This window comes from Nicotiana tomentosiformis, chromosome 7 (genome assembly GCF_000390325.3).
Source record: "Nicotiana tomentosiformis chromosome 7, ASM39032v3, whole genome shotgun sequence".
Classification (NCBI taxonomy): Eukaryota; Viridiplantae; Streptophyta; class Magnoliopsida; order Solanales; family Solanaceae; genus Nicotiana; species Nicotiana tomentosiformis.
The window spans coordinates 80,611,095-80,638,322 of NC_090818.1; the positions used below are offsets into that span (position 1 = coordinate 80,611,095).

At 35.4% G+C, this 27,228-nt stretch overlaps 1 protein-coding gene across 1 annotated transcript in view; it reads right to left on the reverse strand.

Annotated features, from left to right (window-relative positions):
• The window catches only part of LOC108945033 (uncharacterized), an 84,499-nt gene extending 81,474 nt beyond the window's left edge, over nt 1-3,025 (reverse strand). Inside the window, exon 1 of the mRNA XM_070181678.1 lies at nt 3,004-3,025. The gene's annotated coding sequence lies outside the window, so the exon portion shown is untranslated. The remainder of the gene's footprint in view (nt 1-3,003) is intronic.
• Between the last annotated feature and the right edge of the window lie 24,203 nt (nt 3,026-27,228).

Genomic DNA, 27,228 nt, shown 5'->3' on the forward strand with positions numbered 1-27,228 from the left:
CCGAGCAAGCCTGTTAGATTCCTTCTACCCAAATTCATTCGTGAATAAAGAGGAGATGTACGCCATTAATCAAATACTGAAGTGATTTCATTAACCGCATCCATTTCATTCCCATTAACAGCATCATTCAATATTTCCAAAATGGTACGAGTTTATAGATTTAATGAAAAGCATGTTGCCAATACCAACAGTTCTAATCCAATTCCCAACATCAAATACCACCCATAACCTGTCTACGGAGCCTCTAAGTACAACTGAAGAGTAATATGGAAATGCTGGTAACAAGGCCCCGGCTATACCTCAACCACGAGTACATGAGAAACAAAAGATACATGACCCCGAAATGAAGTGGGGCTCACCAAATCAGCTGAAAGGAGTGTACTGCTATCACTGATCAATGCCACCTGCTGTAGAACCACCTGCATCCATTAAAGATGCAGCGCCCCCGACAAAAGGGACGTTAGTACTGTCGAATAGCACTAGTATGTATAGCTAGAAACCCTCTATCAAAATAGAATGCCCCTATGATCTATACGTGGAACACATAATATAATGTAATTGAAACAACCTGTACAAACAAGGACAACAAAAGGGGCACCTATTGTCTGCATTAATAATGTGTCTCATTAGACCGTCCTTAGTGTTCACATATCATATTATACACTTATGCGTTTATTCATAAGTGTTTATTCATACCGTACATCTATACCTCTTATACACAATGCACCTATGTGTTTCATAGACCGTCCACAGGATTTCATATCACAATGGATTTCATAACACAATGTACCTATGCATTCATAGACCGTCCACAGGATTTCATATCGTAATGTACCTCTGCGTTCATAGACCGTCCACAGGATTTCATAACACAATGTACTTTATAACACAATGTACCTATGCGTTTCATAGACCGTCCATAGGGTTTCATAACACAATATACCTATGCGATTCATAGATTGTCCATAGGGTTTCATAACATAATATACCTATGCGTTTCATAGACTGTCCATAGGGTTTCATAACACAATGTACCTATGCGTTTCATAACACATTGGAAACAAAAGTACAAATACGTATATCTCATAACCTTTCACACCACATATCACCTAATCCGTACTTTCAACCACTTACAACATTATTATTTCATTGGCTCTCTTGGCCATACACATGATTCTCTATTCATGGCGCAATGGTCGTATTTCATATTCCACACTTTCATTTTTTCCCTTTCATAGATCATCATCATAATTATCAATAAGTAAAATATTTCAAAAATCACAACTTTAAATTCATTAGTAATGAAGGCTTTAAACACAATCGATTTCTTTCCAATAAATGGAGTAAAATGATTGGCAATCGAAGTACAAGTTAAAATCATATACAATTTCCACTCATGAATATGTAAGAACACAAAACACATTGAAAATTACTTACAAAGCATAGCATTAGCTAAAACAGCCACATATGGGCATCACTTGAGTTCATAAACTTTTAGCCGATTATATTGTCGAAGTCAATTTTGGAATAGTTGAGTCAAAGCTCATTTCATAATCTTTCTTACATTATTTCATTTCATTGGCACCATTGGTCACAAGTATAACTTTCACTATTGGCATGTTGGCCATACTTTATATTCCCAATTTACTGATTTCACTTCCAACCATCTTTATAGGTTATCAACAATAAGACATTCCTAATAAAGACTTTAGGTACACATATGATCAATTAAGAGTCTTAAGAATATTGAGATTTTCTCACACAGGTTGGCATACTAGCTTTCATTTGAAATACGATTCAAGCCACCACATTTTAATATGCAACCCATACTTTGAAACTCACGGAAACATTATGGAATTCAATTCCAAGAGAGAAAGTTTAGCCAACATACCTCAATTGAGCTTTCCTTAAATTACTACAACGTTCCGGAAATTCTAGCAATCCCAATCTATTTGAGACATAACAAAATTGAAACATAATTAGGAAGATATTCATGGTCTCAGCTCATTTGAGCATTTTATCAAACACTAAGTGTGGATTAAGGTTCAAGGTCCTTTTATGGAGGATTCCATCATCCTACAACACAATCTTTACCATTTTTAGCTCAACAATCTTTCTACACCCTTTGATAACACATGCATAAAAAATAAACAATCCTCTTGCCCAGAAATTATCTTGCTTATTACCCATTTCTAGACAAAATTCAAAATTGAGGGTTAGGGTGTAGAATCTTACCTCTAGGATGAAGACCTAGTGAGTTTCCCTCCTTAATCTTCCAAAACTTGAGCAAGAATTGAAGAATCAATTATCGAGGAACACCTTCTCACTCTAGGGCACTCTTTCGCACTCTAAAATATCAGATTATACCTCAAAAATGACCCAAAGTATGTATTTAACGAAATAGGGTCGGGTTTTAAAAACCCAAAAATCAAGCTCCGGAACAGGTTCTGCGGTCGCATGGTTATGCGGACCGCATATCGATCGCATAATTGGTGTCCAAAATGACAAAATATCTGCCTGAGTCTGCGGTCACTACGCGGTCTGCATAACTGTTCTGCGATCGCATAGTACACCGTATAACAGTTATGCGGCCGTATAGTCGACCGCATAATTGCTTCCAACTGACCCAATCAACTGCCTCACTCTACGGCCATTATGAGATCCGCAGAGTGATTCTGCGGTCGCATAATGGACCGCAGAAATGCACTTTTCCGCCAAAAATTTTCCTTTACTTTCCCGTGCATTGTTCAACCCAAAAGGTCCGAGCCGCTACAATCCTCAAACACGTAATCCTAGTCCGGCACCATGAAACATTATTTTCTTTGCAAATTTTACCGGGCTTTACACTTAAGTTCTTCAAAATTTTCCGGGGTGTTACACAAAGCACAGAAGTATCAACCTCAGAAAGAAAGTCTGAAGCAAGGATGAATGAAGGAATCAAAAGCACGAACCAACCTTCCCCCCGACTTATAATTTTTCTTTGAATGTAGGAATAATGGACACAACATTATCAAGAGTATCCGCAAAGGATATATAATGAGAATGTTGTCTTCACATAGATAGATGATACCAAACCTGAATGTGTCGAGCAAAGAATTGCTTTCCTTTCTCGCATTTGCTTGAGGCTAAGCTCTGCCTCCATCATTACAATGCTAAACATTGCCTGCTACATTAGGGTCATGCACGGCCCTCCTATTTGCATAGGGCTAAGCAGTTCCCTCATTACTTGCACAAGGGTAAGAATTGTCCTCCATACTTGCATGAGGCTAAGCTCTGCCTCCATCATTACATAAGGCTAAGCATCGCCTTTCACTGCATAGGGATAAGCACTGCCCTCACTACCTGCATTAGGGTCAAGCATGACCCTTCTATTTACATAGGGCTAAGCACTTCCCTCATGCTTGCATGAGGCTAAGCTCTGTCTCTATCATTGCATAAGGCTAAGCATTGCCTTCCTCTGTATAAGGGCTAAGAACTACCCTCATCACCTGTATAGGACTAAGCACTGCCCTCATTACCTATATAGAGCTAAGCACTGCCCTCATACTTGCATGAGGCTAAGCTCTACCTCTATCATTGCATAAGGCTAAGCATTGCCTTAATTTGTGTAGGGCTAAGCACTGCCTTCATTATCTACATTAGGGTCAAGCATGACCCTTCTACTTGCATAGGACTAAGCACTGTCCTCATTACCTGCATAGGGCTAAGCACCGCTCTCATACTCGCATGAGGTTAAGCTTTGCCTTCCCCATTATTTCATATGACTAAGCCCTGCCTCCGTCATCTGCATATGGCTAAGCACTGCCTATCTTCTTCGTCAAACAGTCAAGTATCACCACATCCTTGCATTTCATGGGCTGCAATATCGTCACATTATCTAAGTCGTCATTGAATCTCAATGTGGAAACTTTAAGTTTGAAGATTTGATCAAGGTTTGACCATACCAACAAAGTCCTAATACTTCACCCAAAACTGTTCAAAGGCTCAAAACACTGAAATTAACATCAAAACCAAGAATCATTGATCAAGATCAATCTCTTAAGTTCATAAACTTCCAACTTCAAACCAAGCGTCTGATTCAAGCCTAACCAACTCGGAATGAACCCAAACTTTGCACACAAGTTCCAAATGACAAAACAAACCTATTCCTACTACCAGAACCAAAATCCGAGTCTGATATCATAATATTCAACCCACGGTAAAACTTATGAACGTTCCAAATCTTAAAATTTCAAACTTTCAACAATTAGAACCAAATCCACCTAGGAACCTGCAAATCTAAATCTGGACATACACCTAAGTCAAAAATCACCATACAAAACTATTGGAACCATCAAAACATGAATCTGAGGTAGTTTATACAAAAGTCAAATCTTGGACAACTCTTACAACTTAAGCTTCCAAAATAAGACCACGTGTCTCAATTCATTCCATAACCTTCCCGAAATCAATCCCAATCATCCCCGTAAATCACCAAACATCAAATTCACTTCGGGAAACATCAAATAGGGAATGGGGCTAAAATACACAAAATGACAGGGCGGGTCGTTATATTCTCCCCCTCTTAGACAAACTTTCACCCTCGAACGAGTTTAGAGTCATACCTGAAATACCAAAAATGTGAGGATATCTACTTTGCATATCTACTCTGATACTGGCTCCTTATCATAAGTCAAATCCTTGTCCAACTGCACCAAACTGAAATCCAATATATGTGACGGATCCTCGTAGTACAATAAATTCAACTCTCCAAACTTCTAATTTTTTAACTTTCGCTATTTCAAGCCAAAATCACCTACGAATCTCCAAATCAATATCCGAACACACTCCTAAGTCCAAAATCACCATATAGAGCTATCGGAACCATCAAAACTTCATTCCGAAGTCGTTTACACATAAGACAACATTCGGTCAACTCTTTTAACTTAAGCTTCTAACCTTGGGACTACGTGTCCCAATTCATTCTGAAATATCCCTGGAACCGAACCAACTACTCCGGAAAGTCACATTCAAAATGACCGGTCGGTTCGTTATATGAGCATTACCTATTTCCTCTATCGAACAATCAATATCGCCACATATTTGCATTTCATGGGCTGAAATATCACAAAATTATCCAAGGGCGTCATAGTTCGAAGGCACCATTTTCATGGACTGAGGACACCATTCCATGGCCTAAAGATCTCAAAACTGCATATCATTATTCAAAGGCATCATAGCCCACAGGCACCATCTCCATAGCCCGAGGGGACCATTTCATAGCCTACAAATCCCTTTATCATACGTTTCATGGCCCAGGACGTCATGGTCTAAGGACATCATCCTCATCGTCAGAAGACAATTCTCATGGTCCAAAGGAAATTTGCATCATATGTAATTTTCCGCAATGATTATATATATGTTTTCGCATGTGTTGTATTCCTAAGCTTTGCAAGTAACTCGGAAGGTAATCGTCCTCCAAACAGGAGAAATCCTCGCTCTGATTTTCGTTCAGACGTTCACAATCCAAGTAACTGCCAAACGGCAATTGATTTCTTCCTTTCCCATAACTGCCATCAATCACATTGCCCCGTGCATCCGTAACGGTCAATTTTGCATTATTGCCATGCATACTCTTCGCCCGCAATATCAACTATTCATAACACTATCCTATCCGAAGAAAACCATTCTTTGAAGCACGCAATATTTTCATAACGACTCCATCGGTCTCATCCGTTGTTGGATCTAGAGCTACACGTGGCCTGATTCCCATAAAACGAGGGATATATAGGCAACTCAAGAATCTGCGTTCGACCCCCATATTTTCAAACACCTCACACCCACATTCTCACTTATTCGGATAAAATTGATTATCATCTCGATTTCTTTACTCCGATAATTCAATCATCATTCCCTGGTAAAGACGGGCAGCTGTTGATACTCAATTTTGCCCTCATGTTTTCCACTTAGCCCATATATTTTATAATTTGTTCCTATATATTTTTAAATATTATTTACAGAATTTTTTCTTGCATTACTATCCCCATGACATGTTTTAATAACAATCTTTCATACTTCGTCAAATTATTATTACGAAAGTTTCATGCAAATAACGTCATTTCATATTTTTAAGCTTTTAAATTGATTTTGGAATTTTAATTGATATTCATTAATTGCTCCTTAAAATTATTTTTGAGTAATTAATTATTTAAGTCGACATGCATATTTTATAGTATTTTACTTTATTTTTATATAATTATATTTGTATTTTTATATCATTTGTATATCATTTGCAACAATAGTCAATAGTTTTCAATAATTGTCTTTATTATGCTATTTAGGTCTTTTACAATTATAGTCTAACATTTTGAAAGTACTAATTTTCAAAACAGTAGTTTTTTATCATTTTATAATTATTTTTAATTTATTGTTAAATTAATTTTTGTGTTTTAAATCCTGGCCCAATATATAGCCAAAAACCGGACCAAAGTGGCCCAAAAACACCAGGCCCAATCCTTGACCTGTCTGTATACCCAACCAAACGACCCCTTATTGAACCCGGCCGGGACCCATTTTCTCGACCCGGCGCCTTCCTTTAATCCTGGTCATTTATCTCAAATGATCAACAGCCCATAATAAACCCCTCACTCTTCTTATATCCCTATACCCCAAACCCTAGAGACTATTTCCCCAGTCTCTGCCGCCCTTACACGCTCTTGTCTCTCACAAAACTAAACCCTAGCCATCTCACCTTCGAATCTTCTCCAAATCCGACCAGATCATGGAACTTTTCCATGATTTACCTGTCCTATGTGTGTTACCCCGTCATTACTTGCATAACTGTGGTGTTACTAAGTACTTGCCCAATTTTGGCAAGTACCACTTCTATGAATCGAGCAGAATCGACTTCAATCTTCAAGATTCAAATGATAATCCGTCTGTATACATTCACAACAAGGTCATATGGGTTCGATTCAGTTAAATCTTTGGCTACTTTTGACTTTCTGTCAAACTAGGGTTCATCCGACTTTTACCATATTCCGATTTGGAATGGGTTTTGCATGTGATTCTTTCTTTATGATGTGTTGTAATTGATATTTTTTCTTTCCTGCACTAAGTGAATCAAACATAATACAAACCCCTCCCTAATCCCCCTAAAGAGACCTGAATCACTGCTCTTTTTCACTCACATATTCTGTTGCGCTCTAGTTTTCTCTAAAATTATTCATTGACTTCCTTCGATGCAAGCACTACTCGGATCTTATTCGAAGCTCTTGTGAACTCTGAAGCACCGAATTTGGGGGTTCTCACTGCTCTCTCGACTAGTGCTAATTAAGCCGTTGCTGAAGCTTATCTTTACTCATGTATTTGCTCGTTTAATTTGCAACTGGCTAGTGTTCTTGACTCTTGCAATTCTATTCCCTTTCCATGTGTGTGTTCTGTATACCAATATTATTTGAACTTTTGTGAACAAGCATGATTTTATTCCCCTATGATTTGAACTCTAATAATGTGCTATCGTTGTATGCGTTACAACAAACGTATTCATCCTAATGCTATTCTATAGTTCCATGTTCTCTAGTACCAAATCTGTTTAAGTCAAGGATTTTAGAGTAGTAGTTTTGTAATGACCCGACCGATCATTTTGTGTATTTGCTCACCGTTTTCCCTTTTGATCCTTCAAACATGTGTATTTGTAGTTTTATGACTTGTGGGGTTGGTTAGTTTCGTACAGGGAAGGTTTCGGGTTGATTTGGATCCTTTGGTTCTTGGCTTAGAAGTTTAAGTTAGAAATATTAATCAAAGTTTGACTTTTGTGTAAACGACCCCGAAATGGTATTTTGATAGCTCTGATAGGTTCATATAGTGATTTTGGACTTGGGTGCATGCCCGGAATCGAATTCGGAGGTCCGTAGGTTGATTCGTGTTGTTTTGCTGAAAGTTGGCAATTTGAGGTTTAGAAGATTTTCCAAGTTTGACCGTAGGTTGACTTTTGGCTATCGGGTTCGAAATTTAGTTTTGGGACTTGGAATAGGTTTGTTATGCTATTTAGATGTTGTCTGCAAAATTTGGTGTCATTTGGAGTTGATTTGATAGGATTCGGACGCTTGGTTGCAATTCTAGAGGTTCTTGAACTTTTCTTTGAAATTCATGTGTTTTGATGTCCGATTCGTAGTTCTAGATTTATTTTTGTGTTTTGATCATGCAAGCGAGTTCGTATGATATTTTTAGACTTTTGTGAATATTTGGTTTGGAGCCCCGAGGGCTCGGATGAGTTTCGGACGTGTTTCGAAAAGGTTTGGATTGAAAACAGGTTGTTGGTGTGCTGGTGTCTCTAAAGTCGCAATTGCAAGCACCAGTGTCACGCCCCAACTTGGGGAGGCGTGGTTGGCACCCGGTGTCGTACTAGCCCGAGCGAACCCCTTTGTAACTTATTTGTTTTTCTTCTGTAACTATCATAGGCCAACATGGCTACAACTAATAATATATAACTATAAGTGGGCAAACATTGTATCAATGAACCATCGTTCTTAAAACATGAGTACATATGGGCCGTCAAGGCCTCTAACATACTGTACAAAATAAACCTCTGTATACAAAGCCTCTAAGATTATGCGACATCAAATGGGACAGGGTACCGGCCTACCCATAGTCTTTAGTAAAACTCTGATACGATGACTCATAGACTTGGCTGCACTCTGAATGAGGTGGAGTCTTACTGATCCTTCGCTGAGTGCCAATATCGTCTACTCTGAGGGCTCGTCAAACTGTTTGTCTATACCTGCAGGCATGAATGCAGCGTCCCGAACAAAAGGACGTCAGTACGAATAATGTACTGAGTATGTAAGGCATAACTAAAACATAACAATAAGTCAACATTAATTAAAGACATATAAGAATCAACCCAAATCTCTGAAGTACCACCGTATATGCATACTTATTATACTCATATACATTCAATGCTTCTCTTTGAGACTATTATCCATATCTTATGATGCATGACTGCCCAACCGGCCGTAGCGCGGTGGTAAATACATGACTGTCCGACCGACCGTAACTCGGTGGTAAATGTGTAACTGCCCAACCGGTCGTAGCTCGGTGGTAAATGCATGACTGCCCGACTGACCATAGCTCGGTGGTAAATGAATATGCATGACTGCCCAACCGGTGGTAAATAATAATACATAACTGCCCAACCGGTGGTAACTGCCCGACCAGCCATAGCACAGTGGTAAATGCATGAAGATGCATGTATCACTATATTAAAAATATTAACATCTCTATCATATACATCAATAGGGACTTAGGAACATACTTAGACATGCTTGAATATCACTTTATAGGAATGAATAACGTAGATATCCTTAACTGCTAAGAGTAGAACCACTTATGGAATAGCATTACGTTTACGTATCGTTACTTGGATCATGCCAAAAGGAAAGAAGGGATAGCCCTAACATACTGAGCTGATTCCCTTGAGAAAGCTTGCACCGTGGTCCCTTAGAATCGCAAAATCTCACGTTGCTTACGATGCTATGAAATCAAGTGCTCCATCGTGGGTTATTTTGGTGTTGTAGTAGGAAAATGTTATGTATTCTCTTAATACATTCTAACGTGTGTTTGTAATAGAAAGAACATTATGAAATTAATCACCTGAACATCTAAAGACCAAATGAAGCAAAAGACCAAATGAAGCAAAATGCAAATCTTCTAAGTATGTCTTTACACGTAAATGAAGAATGTAGCGTGTTGTGTTTATCACTTTAGTTGCCACCTTTCAAGTTAATTCATGAGTCACTTAATTTGAAGGGTGGGCTGCCATGTAGTGAAATTTAATTCTTATCCAATAATTCCCTAATTAGTTAGGTAATATCCCATTACCCAATAATTAACCAATTACCCACATAATTAAAAATTAGATCAAATTACTTAAAATACTACACACTTTTAACACACCTAATATACCTTACTATCATGGTCATGTGGTACCTTGTATGGGACTAGTCCATAAATATCGGGTATTATGGCTTGAATCGTATTTTATCTCAAAATGAAAACCTTCAACGAAACTCATTTTCTTTGATTCGTCTACCCTCGAACCTTCACGGCACTTACTTATCACTTTTTTTGACATATCATAAAGACTTATAACCTCGAAAATAGTCTTGTCCTCATCCTAAAGTGCTACTATTAAAATATTAATAAATTATGGTACCATATAAAATCAATGCATACAGTATTATTTCATTAAAATATCCGTATTAAAATATATATATATTCTCAACTTCTAATTTTCCTAGTCTCATATAAAGAGTACAAATTTTCGTACGCTTAATTCTTAAAATGGTAAAAAGATAACCTTCTTTTCTTGTAAAAAAATAATTTCTATCTTCACAATAAAGAAAATCTCGTAAACTTTCTCATATTATGTGTATAATTTAAAGCATGTTCGAAAGTAGTAATATTAATAACTATATAAAATCATATTTTTCAAACTTTTTTTTTATTTTACAAAAGTGTTCCATTCAAAATACTATATCAAATGTATATAACAGTATCAAGGTTGTTAAACTTACGGAGCCTTACAATAACATAGTTTTAAATCTTCTATAATCTCATGAATGGTCTTAATCCCTTCAAGCTCATATGGATTACTATGACTCATCCTAATATTAAAGTACGAGATGTAACATCCCTCCCCCCTTTTAAAACATTCATCCTCGAATGTTAACTCTTAGAGATTTAAAAGAATTTCCCTAGGGTCTCCTCTGTAAACTAAACTAAAACCTAAACTATATCTGAAGTCTCGACTATTCACAACCTTTTGTACTTGAGTATCTCGTATATTCTTCACTTTGACCTTACTTACCTTTCAATCTCGCATCATATCTTCTGTTTCTTTCATAACCTTCCCTCCACATAGGTGAAAATTATGCCTTAAAGCTCCACTGTGATACCTGCACCTCTGGTGCATACAAAATATGGCGAAAGCTTCATACTGAATTCTTACGACTTAGCTCTATCGCACGATCTGGAAATAAAAGAAGGGTAACATTTCCTAAATTTCCTATAGCCTCTCAATTATAAATATGGCACGCAACATACCCACAATTGAGACTCTACTAGGAACGGCTTTGTAGACTTCCTAGGACACGACCTTGCTCTGATACCACTTTGTCATGCCCGAACCTAGGGAGGCGTGGCTGTCACCCGGTGCCGTACTAGCCCGAGCGAACCCCTCTGTAACTTATTTATTTTTCTTCTGTAATAATCATGGGCCAACATGGCCTCAACTCATAATGTATAACTATAAGTGGGCAAATATTGTAACAATGAACCATCGTTCTTAAAATATGAGTATATATGGGCCGTCAAGGCCTCTGACATACTGTACAAAATGAACCTCTGTCTATAAAGCCTCTAAGATTATGTGATATCAAATGGGACAGGGTACCGGCCTACCCATAGTCTGTAGCAAAACTCTGACACGATGACTCATAGACTCGGCTGCACTACGAATGAGGTGGAGTCTTACCTATCCTTCGTTGAGTGCCAATATCGTCTACTATGAGGGCTCGTCAAACTGTTTATCTATACTTGCAGGCATGAATTCAACGTCCCCAACAAAATGACGTCAGTACGAATAATGTACTGAGTATGTAAGGCATAACTGAAACATAACGATAAGTCAACATTAATTAAAGACATATAAGAATCAACCTGAATCTCTGAAGTGCCACCGTATATGCATACTTATTAAACTCATATACATTCAATGCTTCTCTTTGAGACTATTATCCATATCTTATGATGCATGACTTGTCAACTGATCAGTGGTAACTGCCCGACCGATCGTAGCGCGGTGGTAAATGCATGACTGCCCGACCGGCCGTAGCTCGGTGGTAAATATGTAACTGCCCAACCTACCGTAGCTCGGTGGTAAATGCATGACTGCCCGACCTGCCGTAGCTCGGTGGTAAATGAATATGCATGACTGCCCAAACAGTGGTGAATCATGATACATAACTGCCCAACCGGTGGTAACTGCCCGACCGACCGTAGCACGGTGGTAAATGCATGAAGATGCATGTATCACTATATTAAATATATTAACATCTCTATCATATACATTAATAGGGACTTAGGAACATACTTAGACATGCTTGAATGTCACTTTATAGGAATGAATAACGTAGATATCCTTAACTGCTACGAATAGAACGACTTATGGAATAGCATTACGTTTATGTATCATTACTTGGATCATGCCAAAAGGAAAGAAGGGATAGCCCTAACATACCTGAGCTGATTCTCTTGAGAAAGATTGCACTGTGCTCCCTTAGAATCGCAAAATCTCACGTTGCTTAAGATGCTATGAAATCAAGTGCTCCATCATGGGTTATTTTGGTGTTGTAGTAGGAAAATGTTATGTATTCTCTTAATACATTCTAACGTGTGTTTGTAATAGAAAGAACATTATGAAATTAATCACGTGAACATCTAAAGACCAAATGAAGCAAAATGCAAATCTTCTAAGTATGTCTTTACACGTAAATGAAGAATGTAGTGTGTTATGTTTATCACTTTAGTTGCCACCTTTCAAGTTGATTCATGAGTCACTTAATTTGAAGGATGGGCTACCACGTAGTGAAATTTAATTCTTATCCAATGATTCCCTAATTAATTAGGTAATATCCCATTACTCACATAATTAAAAATTATCTTAAATTAGTTAAAATACTATCCACTTTTAACACACCTTATACACCTTACTATCATGATCATGTGGTATCTTGTATGGGACTAGTCCATAAATACAGGGTATTATGGCTTGAACCGTATTTTATCTCAAAATGACAACCTTCAGCGAAGCTCATTTTCTTTGATTCGTCTATCCTCGAATCTTCACGACACTTACTTATCACTTTTTTTGACATATCATAAAGACTTATAACTTCGAAAATAGTCTTGTCCTCATCTTAAAGTACTACTATTAAAATATTAATAAATTATGGTACCATATAAAATCAATGCATACAGTATTATTTCATTAAAATATCCGTATAAAAATATATATATTTTCTCAACTTCTAATTTTCCTAATCTCATATAAAGAGTATAAATTTTCGTACGCTTAATTCTTAAAATGGTAAAAAGATAATCTTTTTTTCTTGTGAAAAAATAATTTATATCTTCACAATAAAGAAAATCTCATAAGCTTTCTCATATTATGTGTATAATTTAAAGCATATTCGAAAGTAGTAATATTAATAACTATATAAAATCATATTTTTCAAACTTTATTTTTTTTAACAAAAATGTTCCATTCAAAATACTATATCAAATATATATAACAATATCAAGGTTGTTAAACTTACGGGGTCTTACAATAACATAGTCACAAATCCTCTATAATCTCATGAATGGTTTTAATCCCTTCATACTCATATGGATTACTACGACTCATCCTAATATTAAAGTACGGGATGTAACAATCAGCCTCGCAATTGCGAAGTGAGCAATGGAGGGTCACGTATCGTAATTGCGATGCCTCACTCGCAATTGCGAACATAGGCAGATTTGGGTAGGATCGCAATTGCGACTTAATTTGTCGCATTTGCGATGGGAACAGGGTTCGAAATTGTGAACCCAATATCGCATTTGTGAAGTTCCCTTAGGCTGTTAGTAGCCGCATTTGCAAGAATTTCTTCGCAATTGCGAACCATGTGTCGCAATTGCGACATCTGCAATTGAATATAAGGGCTGGAAAGTCGGGATTAAGTCTTATTTTTCATATTTTATAACCCTAGACTCGGTAGGAGATAATTTTAAGACGAGATTTTCATCTACAAATATTGAGTAAGTGATTCTAATCAATTTCAAACTATATTTCATGATTATATCTTATATTTAACATCAAATTTACGAGAATCAAAGAGCAAGTTTGGGGATTCTTGTCAAAGTTTTGAAAAATGATGATTTGAGTTTTTCGAGTCGATTTGGACTTGGATTTGAAAATAAAATACATATATGGACTCGAGAGGTTATGGGTAGATATCTACCCTTGGACCCGGATTTTGACCGGACGGGCCGGAGGTTGACTTTTGCTGACTTTTTAAAAAATGTGTAAAGATCATATCTTTATCTATTGTAACTGGTTTCTCTTGTATTGTTTGATGATATTAAGTCATTTTTGGTTAGATTTGAGCTGTGTGGAGGCGAATTTTAGGGGAAAAGCTATTTTCGAGAGTTGATTTGGCCTAGTTGAGGTAAGTATCTTGCCTAACTTTGTGGGAAAAAACTACCCCTTTGGATTTGGGTTGTGTGTGTTAATTTTACTATGTGGAAGACGTGTACACAAGGTGACGAGTGTATACACAGTCTATATGTGGTATTTTGACTGGTTTAGACTTTTAGACTTCTTCCATGCATTTAATTGAATTTGTTACATGTTACATTTTTCATTGTTAAATTTCCTCTCACATGCTCTAATTGACGATGTTAGCATTTGTTCTATCCTTTGTTGTTGTAGTTGCTCTCATATACTTTAGTTGAAGTTGCTACCTCTCTTATTGTATTCTTACTCCTTTATTGTTAAATTACTCTTACTTAAAGTTGTTATTTCATGGAATATCTTCTTGTTGGGTTATTGATGTTGAAGATGTGAAAGCCATTATCACATTGAGGTTGAAGTTGTTAATTATTGAGATATCTTTCCTCGTTGAGTATTCCTCATTCATTTTGTTGTTATTGAGATTCTTGTACACAATGTGATTGAGCCATGGTCTATATATAGTGGTAACATTGGTATAGTTGATTTTGGCAAGTGTTGTGGCATATAGGCACATGTGGTGTGAGTTGATTATTGTATTGTGATATTGATACGCATACAGTGGTATAAGGATAAGGGTTGATACGCATGCGCTAAGATAAGGTGGGATTTATATGCGTGTTACAAGTAAGGGAATTACTTGAAGCCACTCGGTGAGATAAGGAGGCTAAAACGTGTGTAGCTATTTTGGAAAAATATATTTTTTTAAATAAATGCAAGGCTCACACGATGATATAAGGAAAGATTGTGATTGAAATTGTGAAATATGAATATGAGGCGTGGTACCTTAGTTGTGATTCTTGTTGTACATTCCATGCTAAAAGAGGCTTGTTGGTTGAATAGTTCATGTTGTTTTCTTCATTGTCTTACCTGTAATTGTCCGGGTTTGACTACTTGTTGTTTCGTCATGTGTTTACTACTTGTTGCCTTTACTTCTGTTGTTAGCTTACATTATTGAACTGCTTATCTGACATTTACTTCCTCGCTTTCCATTATTAGACTATATTATATTCAGTTCAGTCTTCTTATCCTAGTAGGTGTCTTGACCTAGCCTCATCACTACTCTACCGAGGTTAGGCTTGATATTTACTAGGTACCATTGTGGTCTCATACTACGCTTTTGCATATTTTTGTGCAGATCCAGGTACGTCTGCTCGTGCAGGGCGATAGGATTATTCAACTATTTTCGGAGACTTCAAGGTATACATACCCGACGCTAGTAGGCCTTAGAGTCACCTTTAGCCATTATCTTATTACTGTTTATCCTCTATTCAGACAGTGGTGTATTATAAATTTTTGTACATTCTGCAGAGCTTATGACTCAATTTCACCGGGTTTGGGAGTATTGTAGTTGTGACTCAATATTGAGATTATTATGAGACTTATCAGTTTATATCATGTTTCCAGTCTTTATTTATGTCATATTCTCTTATTTGTTAGGCTTACCTAGTCTTAGAGACTAGGTTCCATCACGACATCCTAAGGTGGGAGATTGGGGTCGTGACAAGTTTGTCCTCATATGTGTATTTGATTCGAATTATTCCTGACCTCTTAGATCTTGCCCAGTATTTTAAAAGGCATGGGCATAAGGCGAGGTATTTTACATATGCCTCAGCGAGGAGTAAGCCTCCAGGCACGGGGTGTAAGCCCCATGGGCATTCAATTTTTAATATTTTATAAAATAATATAATTACAGTAAATATTTATAAACAGATAAAATTGAATAAAAATTAAAGAAAACTATAAATATGTGAAGAATGTATATATATATATATATATATATATATATATATATATATATATATATATATATATATATATATATATGTGTGTGTGTGTGTGTGTGTGTGCGCGCGCGCGCGCGCGCTTCATCCCAACAAAAAACTTGTCAAAACAATCTATTATACGCTACTTACAAGCACAAATAACTTGATTCAAAAAGAATAAAGATTTCTACATTGAGGAACAAAAAGGATCCTAGCAAAAAACTCGTCAAAACAATCTATTATACGCTACTTACAAGCACAAGTAGCTTGAGTCGAAAAGAATAAAGATTTCTACATGGAGGAACAAAAAGGATGACTAACCTATAATTTGAACTTTGAACTTGCTGCTATGAAGGAGAATGAAGTTCTCTTTGTATTTGTAAAAAAAATTGAATATTCATTGCTTTTGGGAGATATTAGCAGACTAGCGGACAAGATAAAAAATTGGAAAAGTCTATAAATTAGGGCATCAATCAATAAAAATGGTCTTGACTTTTACATTTAATACATTTTAGTTCCTTTTTAAAGCTTTTGAGTAATTACAAGCTGATTTTTGAGAATTTGGGTACTATATGAAGGATTTATTCAACAAATTTTGTTCTAATTTGAAAAAGTCTCTAGGCCTCACGCCTCACTACAAAAACGCGCATCAAACGTCCGGGCGTACGCCCTGAATTACTGGGCGTATGCCCCGAATTACTGGACGTACGTCTCTTAAGACTTTCTCCCCACACCATCGCCTCACGGCATTTTTTGTGTGCCTCGCCCTAGGGCTCACCCCGAAAACGCCTTTTAAAACACTGGTCTTGCATGATCTGTCATGCTTGAATTTTTTTCTATCTGTTATGAGTTCATATCCATGCCTTGTTTTGGATTTTGAGACCTTTTTGCTTATATTGATATTTGCCTAGGACCTCGAATATGCTAAGTCTCTCATGTTTGAAGCTAGGTGAATACTTGCTAACTATTTTGAAACATGACTACCAGTTTGTTTGCTCTAAATTTTCATAATGGGAAATTCTATTTGACTACATAGACTAGTTGTGACCATGACTTCCATGTTAAGCCATCTGTGTATAAACTGCTACATGCTAGTTTTCTTAGAATTAGTTCATGACCATGCCTGCCCTGAACCTTCATGCTTAGTTCCTTTCTTGTAAAAGACTCTTGTTTGTCAGACTCTTTACAATTAAGTCCTGATTATCCTAGGAAGTCCATCCTTGAGATACTATCAATTTAAACCTGTTTGCTAACTTGGGAAGTTACTGTATGATTATTTAGAAATTTTTGGTCTTCTCTATATGCAATTGTTGATATGTTATCTTATATCAAATGCATATCTTTTTTATATGTTGAACTGTTAAGAGACTTGCGCACATCCTCTCTATGTGCATTGTTTGATTGTACCTATATTTCATATTATTTGATACTGTTGTTGGGTACACGTATATATTTTTGAGTTGTACATGATATATATAGTGAGTATCCTTGTCCTGAGACCTCGTCACTACTTCACCAAGGTTAGTCAGGATATTTATTAAGTACATGGGGTCGGTTGTACTCATACTACGCTTCTGCACCTGCCGAGATGCTATGAATGACGGAGGCTAGCATTGAAGATGTACTTGCATTCCGGATATTGCGACCACTTATTCTTGGTAGCTCAGGATTGAACTTCTTTTTATGTATATTCGAACAAATATTGTATGCATTCTTTGTACCAGCTTTGTAAATCTAAATCTTAGCGGTTCATGACTTGTACTACCAATCCTTGGGATGTTGTATGGAATTCAGCTATTTTATTCCTTGTTAATAATGATCTTTCACTTAAGTTACATTATTCTATGTTTGGCTTACCAAGCATGTTGGGGTTAGGTGTCATCACAACTAGATGGATTTTGGGTCATGATACCGGAGAACGACATCGCCTCCCTTATAGGGCCTCATATGGAGCCATCTCGATACTAGACTGGTAGCTGTTATTATATGCAAACTCCGCTAACAGTAAAATTGATCCCATCGGCCTCCAAAATCAATAATACAGGCCCTCAATATATCCTTCAAGATCCGAATGGTCCGCTTGGACTACCCATCTGTCTGAGGATGAAATAGTGTACTCAACTTAACCTGCACGCCCAAGTCGACCTAAACAGCCCTCCAGAAATGCAATATAAACTGAGTGCCACGATCCGGGATGATAGAAACAGGTACACCATGCAAGCGAACAATCTCCCAGATGTAGATCTTAGCCAACTGCTCTGAAGTGTAGGAAGTCACGATCGGAGTGAAATGCGACGATTTGGTCAACCGATCAACAATGACCCAAATGGCATCAAACTTCCTCAAAGTCCGTGGCAACCCTACCACGAAGTCCATAATGATACGCTCTCATTTCTACTCCGGTTTATCAATCTTCTGAAGCAAACCTCCCGGTCTCTAATGCTCATACTTAACCTGCTGACTATTCAAACATTGTGCAACATGCCCAATAATGTCCTTCTCCATCCTTCTCTACCAATATACTACTTCAAATCAGGATATATCTTTGTAGCACTTAGGTGAATGAAATACCGTGAACTATGAGCATGCTCAAGAATCAACTCTCTCAAGCCATTCACATTAGGAACACAGATCTGACCCTGAAGGTTCAATACCCCATAATCACCAATAACCACCTCCTTAGCATCATTATGCTGCACTGTGTCCTTAAGGACAAGAAAGTGGGGATCATCATACTAACGCGTCTTAATGCACTCAAACAAGGACGGCCGAGATACAACACAACCAAGAACTCTGCTTGGGTCTGAAATATCAAATCTCACCAACATATTGGCCAACGCCTGAACATCCCTAGCTAACAACCTCTCACCAACTGGAATGAATGATAAACTCCCCATAATCTCCGCCTTCTTACTTAAGGAATCTGTAAAATCTCGCTTCTACAAAATCGCACCTGCAGAACAGCCTCGCGCGTGACTGCTTCTGCGCCAAAAAGCCTGCACCTGCGGAACAACCTCACATGTGCGTGACTGCTTCTGCTCCAAAAACTCCGCTCTTGTGCTCACCTGTCCACATCTACAGATTCGCACCTGCGCTCAAAACCTCGCATGTGCGAAAACACCGGAATCTAACTGCCAACCAAACTCAGAATGGTCTAGAACTCATTTGAAACATATCCGAGTCTCCCCCCTCCCCCCCGGACCCCCGTACAATCATATAAATAAGTCCTAATACTTCCCCCAAACCTATTCAAAGACTCAAAACACCGGAATTAACATCAAAACCAAGAATCGTCGATCAAGATCAATCTCTTAAGTTCATAAACTTCCAACTTCAAACCAAGCGTTTGATTCAATCCTAACCAACCCGGAATGAACCCAAACTTTGCACACAAGTCCTAAATGAAAAATAGAACCTATTCCAACTTTTGAAATCAAAATCTGTGTCTGATATTATCAAAGTCAACCCCCGATCAAACTTATGAACTTTTCAAACCTTCAAATTTTCAACTTTCGACAATTAGAGCCAAATCCACCTCGGAACCTCCAAATCCAAATCCGGACATACGCCTAAGTCCAAAATCACCATACAAATATATTGGAATCATCAAAATACGAATACGAGATCGTTTCCACAAAAGTCAACCTTAGTCAACTCTTATAACTTAAGCTTCCAAAATGAGACTTAATTCATTGCATAACCTTCCTGAAACTAATTCCAACCATCCCCGCAAATCACCAGACATCAAATGCACATACGGGGAACATCAAATAAGGGAACCGAGTTAAAATACACAAAACGATCGGCTTGGTCATTATAAATTGGTATGGATCTTTTTGTTGGGCCATACTTCATATCATATCCTGCTATTTAATCTTTAGCATATTTTTTTGAATTCGGCACCTAAGTCGCAATGTAAATGAGACTAAGAGCCTGTCTGGCCAAGCTGCCAAAACTACTTATTTTGAAAAGTACTTTTGTTCAAAAGTACTTCTCGAAAAAAGTATTTTCTGGACAATAATAATTTGTGTTTGGCCAATTCATTTTACAACTTATTTTTGCTATATTTTATAAGCAAATTATATTTGGCCAATATTTCCAAAAAATACTTTTGAGAATTAAATTACGAACAAGGACAATAAATGTTCAATTTAAAATTAGTACTATTTGAAAGATAATTGAATTTATAAAACATAAAATAAAGATATACATTAAATATTTTAATCAATATAAATTATTGTTATCCAAAGAAATAATATTGGGTATATAGATGATTCAAACATATCAATATACATCGTTCAGTATAAATTATAAATCTACTTCATAAATCCTATATAAAATAAAAGATCGACTTTATAGTAGAAAGACTATATAAATAAAAAAAAAGAGAACAATAAAAAGCAATGAAAATCAGAAAAATGAAGAAATGAATGGTAGAAACTAAAAAAATAGAAAAGTTAAATTAATGACGAATAATTTAAAAGATATAAATTTTTGATAAGGATATTTTTATCTTAAAAAATAACTTTTTGCTTCTACGTTTTGGAAAAAGCTAGAATTTGTAGCTTGAAAATCTGTTTCTGCTGGTACTCAAAATCATTTCTCTGTCTTGGCAAAATATCTTAAATTTTTTTAAAAAGTACTTTTTTGATTAAAAAAATATATTTTTGGACTCAACAATTGATAAATACGATGCCAATTTAAATGGACTTCTAAATTATAAATCGCAATTGACATAAGCACCACTTATAAATCAAATGCGACATATTTTACCAAATGAAGGCTTACTTGGCAACAAAAAATTCGAAGCGTTATAACACAAAAACTTTTAGAACAGCTGCGCAATCTAACTGCCAACCAAACTCAGAATGGTCTGGAACTCATTTGAAACATCCGAGTCTCCCTCCCCCCTCCCCCGGGACCCCCTACAATCATACCAATAAGTCCTAATACTTCCCCCAAACCTATTCAAAGACTCAAAACACTGGAATTAACATCAAAACTAAAAATCGTCGATCAAGATCAATCTCTTAAGTTCATAAACTTTCAACTTCAAACCAAGCGTCTAATTCAATCCTAACCAACCCGGAATGAACCCAAACTATGCACACAAGTCCTAAATGAAAAAACGAACCTATTCCAACTTTCGAAATTAAAATCTGTGTCTGATATTATCAAAGTCAACTCCCGATCAAACTTATGAACTTTCCAAACCTTCAAATTTCCAACTTTTGATAATTAGAGCCAAATCCATCTCGGAATCTCCAAATCCAAATCCGATACGCCTAAGTTCAAAATCACCATACAACTATATTGAAACCATCAAAATACGAATCCGGGATCGTTTACACAAAAGTCAACCTTAGTCAACTCTTATAACTTAAGCTTCCAAAATGAGACTCAATTCATTGCATAACCTTCCCGAAACTAATTCCAACCATCCCCGAAAATCACCAGACATCAAATGCACATACGAGGAACATCAAATAAGGGAACCGGGTTAAAATACACAAAACGATCGGCCTGGTCATTATAAATTAAATTTTTTTGTTGGGCCATACTTCATATCATATCTTGCTATTTAATCTTTAGCATATTTTTTTGAATTCGGCACCTAAGTCGCAATGTAAATGAGACTAAGAGCCTGTCTGGCCAAGTTGCCAAAACTACTTATTTTGAAAAGTACTTTTGTTCAAAAGTACTTCTCGAAAAAAGTATTTTCTGGACAATAATAATTTGTGTTTGGCCAATTTATTTTACAACTTGTTTTTGCTATATTTTATAAGCAAATTATATTTGGCCAATCTTTCCAAAAAATAATTTTGAGAATTAAATTACGAACAAGGACAATAAATGTTCAATTTATAATTAGTACTATTTGAAAGAGAATTGAATTTATAAAACATAAAGTAAGGATATACATTAAAGATTTTAATCAATATAAATTATTGTTATCGAAAGAAATAATATTGGGTATATAGATGATTCAAACATATCAATATACATCGTTCAGTATAAATTATAAATCTACTTCATAAATCCTATATAAAATAAAAGATCTACTTTATAGTAGAAAGACTATATAAAAAAAAGAGAACAATAAAAAGCAATGAAAATCAGAAAAATGAAGAAATGAATTGTAGAAACTAAAAAAATAGAAAAGTTAAATTTCTGACGAATAATTTAAAAGATATAAATTTTTGATAAGGATATTTTTATCTTAAAAAAATAACTTTTTGCTTCTACTTTTTGGAAGAAGCTAGAATTTGTAGCTTGAAAATCTGTTTCTGCTGGTACTCAAAATCACTTCTCTGTCTTGGCAAAATATCTTAAATTTTTTTAAAAAGTACGTTTTTGACTAAAAAAAATATATTCTTAGACTCAACAATTGATAAATACGATGCCAATTTAAATGGACTTCTAAATTATAAATCGCAATTGACATAAGCACCACTTATAAATCAAATGCGACATATTTTACCAAATGAAGGCGTACTTGGCAACAAAAAATTCGAAGCGTTATAACACAAAAACTTTTAGAACAGCTGCGCAATCTAACTGCCAACCAAACTCAGAATGGTCTGGAACTCATTTGAAACATCCGAGTCTCCCTCCCCCCTCCCCCGGGACCCCCTACAATCATACCAATAAGTCCTAATACTTCCCCCAAACCTATTCAAAGACTCAAAACACTGGAATTAACATCAAAACTAAAAATCGTCGATCAAGATCAATCTCTTAAGTTCATAAACTTCCAACTTCAAACCAAGCGTCTGATTCAATCCTAACCAACCCGGAATGAACCCAAACTATGCACACAAGTCCTAAATGAAAAAAATGAACCTATTCCAACTTTCGAAATCAAAATCTGTGTCTGATATTATCAAAGTCAACTCCCGATCAAACTTATGAACTTTTCAAACTTTCAAATTTCAAACTTTTGATAATTAGAGCCAAATCCACCTCGGAACCTCCAAATCCAAATCCGATACGCCTAAGTTCAAAATCACCATACAACTATATTGAAACCATCAAAATACGAATCCGGGATCGTTTACACAAAAGTCAACCTTAGTCAACTCTTATAACTTAAGCTTCCAAAATGAGACTCAATTCATTGCATAACCTTCCCGAAACTAATTCCAACCATCCCCGAAAATCACCAGACATCAAATGCACATACGAGGAACATCAAATAAGGGAACCGGGTTAAAATACACAAAACGATCGGCCTGGTCATTATAAATTGAATTTTTTTGTTGGGCCATACTTCATATCATATCTTGCTATTTAATCTTTAGCATATTTTTTTGAATTCGGCACCTAAGTCGCAATGTAAATGAGACTAAGAGCCTGTCTGGCCAAGTTGCCAAAACTACTTATTTTGAAAAGTACTTTTGTTCAAAAGTACTTCTCGAAAAAAGTATTTTCTGGACAATAGTAATTTGTGTTTGGCCAATTTATTTTACAACTTGTTTTTGCTATATTTTATAAGTTAATTATATTTGGCCAATCTTTCCAAAAAATAATTTTGAGAATTAAATTACGAACAAGGACAATAAATGTTCAATTTATAATTAGTACTATTTGAAAGAGAATTGAATTTATAAAACATAAAGTAAGGATATACATTAAAGATTTTAATCAATATAAATTATTGTTATCGAAAGAAATAATATTGGGTATATAGATGATTCAAACATATCAATATACATCGTTCAGTATAAATTATAAATCTACTTCATAAATCCTATATAAAATAAAAGATCTACTTTATAGTAGAAAGACTATATAAAAAAAAGAGAACAATAAAAAGCAATGAAAATGAGAAAAATGAAGAAATGAATTGTAGAAACTAAAAAAATAGAAAAGTTAAATTTCTGACGAATAATTTAAAAGATATAAATTTTTGATAAGGATATTTTTATCTTAAAAAAATAACTTTTTGCTTCTACTTTTTGGAAGAAGCTAGAATTTGTAGCTTGAAAATCTGTTTCTGCTGGTACTCAAAATCACTTCTCTGTCTTGGCAAAATATCTTAAATTTTTTTAAAAAGTACGTTTTTGACTAAAAAAAATATATTTTTGGACTCAACAATTGATAAATACGATGCCAATTTAAATGGACTTCTAAATTATAAATCGCAATTGACATAAGCACCACTTATAAATCAAATGCGACATATTTTACCAAATGAAGGCGTACTTGGCAACAAAAAATTCGAAGCGTTATAACACAAAAACTTTTAGAACAGCTGCGCAATCTAACTGCCAACCAAACTCAGAATGGTCTGGAACTCATTTGAAACATCCGAGTCTCCCTCCCCCCTCCCCCGGGACCCCCTACAATCATACCAATAAGTCCTAATACTTCCCCCAAACCTATTCAAAGACTCAAAACACTGGAATTAACATCAAAACTAAAAATCGTCGATCAAGATCAATCTCTTAAGTTCATAAACTTCCAACTTCAAACCAAGCGTCTGATTCAATCCTAACCAACCCGGAATGAACCCAAACTATGCACACAAGTCCTAAATGAAAAAAATGAACCTATTCCAACTTTCGAAATCAAAATCTGTGTCTGATATTATCAAAGTCAACTCCCGATCAAACTTATGAACTTTTCAAACTTTCAAATTTCAAACTTTTGATAATTAGAGCCAAATCCACCTCGGAACCTCCAAATCCAAATCCGATACGCCTAAGTTCAAAATCACCATACAACTATATTGAAACCATCAAAATACGAATCCGGGATCGTTTACACAAAAGTCAACCTTAGTCAACTCTTATAACTTAAGCTTCCAAAATGAGACTCAATTCATTGCATAACTTTCCCGAAACTAATTCCAACAATCCCCGAAAATCACCAGACATCAAATGCACATACGAGGAACATCAAATAAGGGAACCGGGTTAAAATACACAAAACGATCGGCCTGGTCATTATAAATTGAATTTTTTGGTTGGGCCATACTTCATATCATATCTTGCTATTTAATCTTTAGCATATTTTTTTGAATTCGGCACCTAAGTCGCAATGTAAATGAGACTAAGAGCCTGTCTGGCCAAGTTGCCAAAACTACTTATTTTGAAAAGTACTTTTGTTCAAAAGTACTTCTCGAAAAAAGTATTTTCTGGACAATAGTAATTTGTGTTTGGCCAATTTATTTTACAACTTGTTTTTGCTATATTTTATAAGCAAATTATATTTGGCCAATCTTTCCAAAAAATAATTTTGAGAATTAAATTACGAACAAGGACAATAAATGTTCAATTTATAATTAGTACTATTTGAAAGAGAATTGAATTTATAAAACATAAAGTAAGGATATACATTAAAGATTTTAATCAATATAAATTATTGTTATTGAAAGAAATAATATGGGGTATATAGATGATTCAAACATATCAATATACATCGTTCAGTATAAATTATAAATCTACTTCATAAATCCTATATAAAATAAAAGATCTACTTTATAGTAGAAAGACTATATAAAAAAAAGAGAACAATAAAAAGCAATGAAAATCAGAAAAATGAAGAAATGAATGGTAGAAACTAAAAAAATAGAAAAGTTAAATTTCTGACGAATAATTTAAAAGATATAAATTTTTGATAAGGATATTTTTATCTTAAAAAATAACTTTTTGCTTCTACTTTTTGGAACAAGCTAGAATTTGTAGCTTAAAAATGTGTTTCTGCTGGTACTCAAAATCACTTCTCTGTCTTGGCAAAATATCTTAAATTTTTTTAAAAAGTACTTTTTTGATTAAAAAAATATATTTTTGGACTCAACAATTGATAAATACGATGCCAATTTAAATGGACTTCTAAATTATAAATCGCAATTGACATAAGCACCACTTATAAATCAAATGCGACATATTTTACCAAATGAAGGCGTACTTGGCAACAAAAAATTCGAAGCGTTATAACACAAAAACTTTTAGAACAGCTGCGCAATCTAACTGCCAACCAAACTCAGAATGGTCTGGAACTCATTTGAAACATCCGAGTTTCCCTCCCCCCCTCCCCCGGGACCCCGTACAATCATACCAATAAGTCCTAATACTTACCCCAAACCTATTCAAAGACTCAAAACACTGGAATTAATATCAAAACCAAAAATCGTCGATCAAGATCAATCTCTTAAGTTCTTAAACTTCCAACTTCAAACCAAGCGTCTGATTTAATCCTAACCAACCCGGAATGAACCCAAACGTTGCACACAAGTCCTAAATGAAAAAACGAACCTATTCCAACTTTCGAAATCAAAATCTGTGTCTGATATTATCAAAGTCAACTCCCGATCAAACTTATGAACTTTCCAAACATTCAAATTTCCAACTTTTGATAATTAGAGCCAAATCCACCTCGGAACCTCCAAATCCAAATCCGATACGCCTAAGTCCAAAATCACCATACAACTATATTGAAACCATCAAAATACGAATCCGGGATCGTTTACACAAAAGTCAACCTTAGTCAACTCTTATAACTTAAGCTTCCAAAATGAGACTCAATTCATTGCATAACCTTCCCGAAACTAATTCCAACCATCCCCGAAAATCACCAGACATCAAATGCACATACGAGGAACATCAAATAAGGGAACCGGGTTAAAATACACAAAACGATCGGCCTGGTCATTATAAATTGAATTTTTTTTGTTGGGCCATACTTTATATCATATCTTGCTATTTAATCTTTAGCATATTTTTTTGAATTCGGCACCTAGGTCGCAATGTAAATGAGACTAAGAGCCTGTCTAGCCAAGTTGCCAAAACTACTTATTTTGAAAAGTACTTTTGTTCAAAAGTACTTCTCGAAAAAAGTATTTTTTGGACAATAGTAATTTGTGTTTGGCCAATTTATTTTACAACTTGTTTTTGTTATATTTTATAAGCAAATTATATTTGGCCAATCTTTCCAAAAAATAATTTTGAGAATTAAATTACGAACAAGGACAATAAATGTTCAATATATAATTAGTACTATTTGAAAGAGAATTGAATTTATAAAACATAAAGTAAGGATATACATTAAAGATTTTAATCAATATAAATTATTGTTATCGAAAGAAATAATATTGGGTATATAGATGATTCAAACATATCAATATACATCATTCAGTATAAATTATAA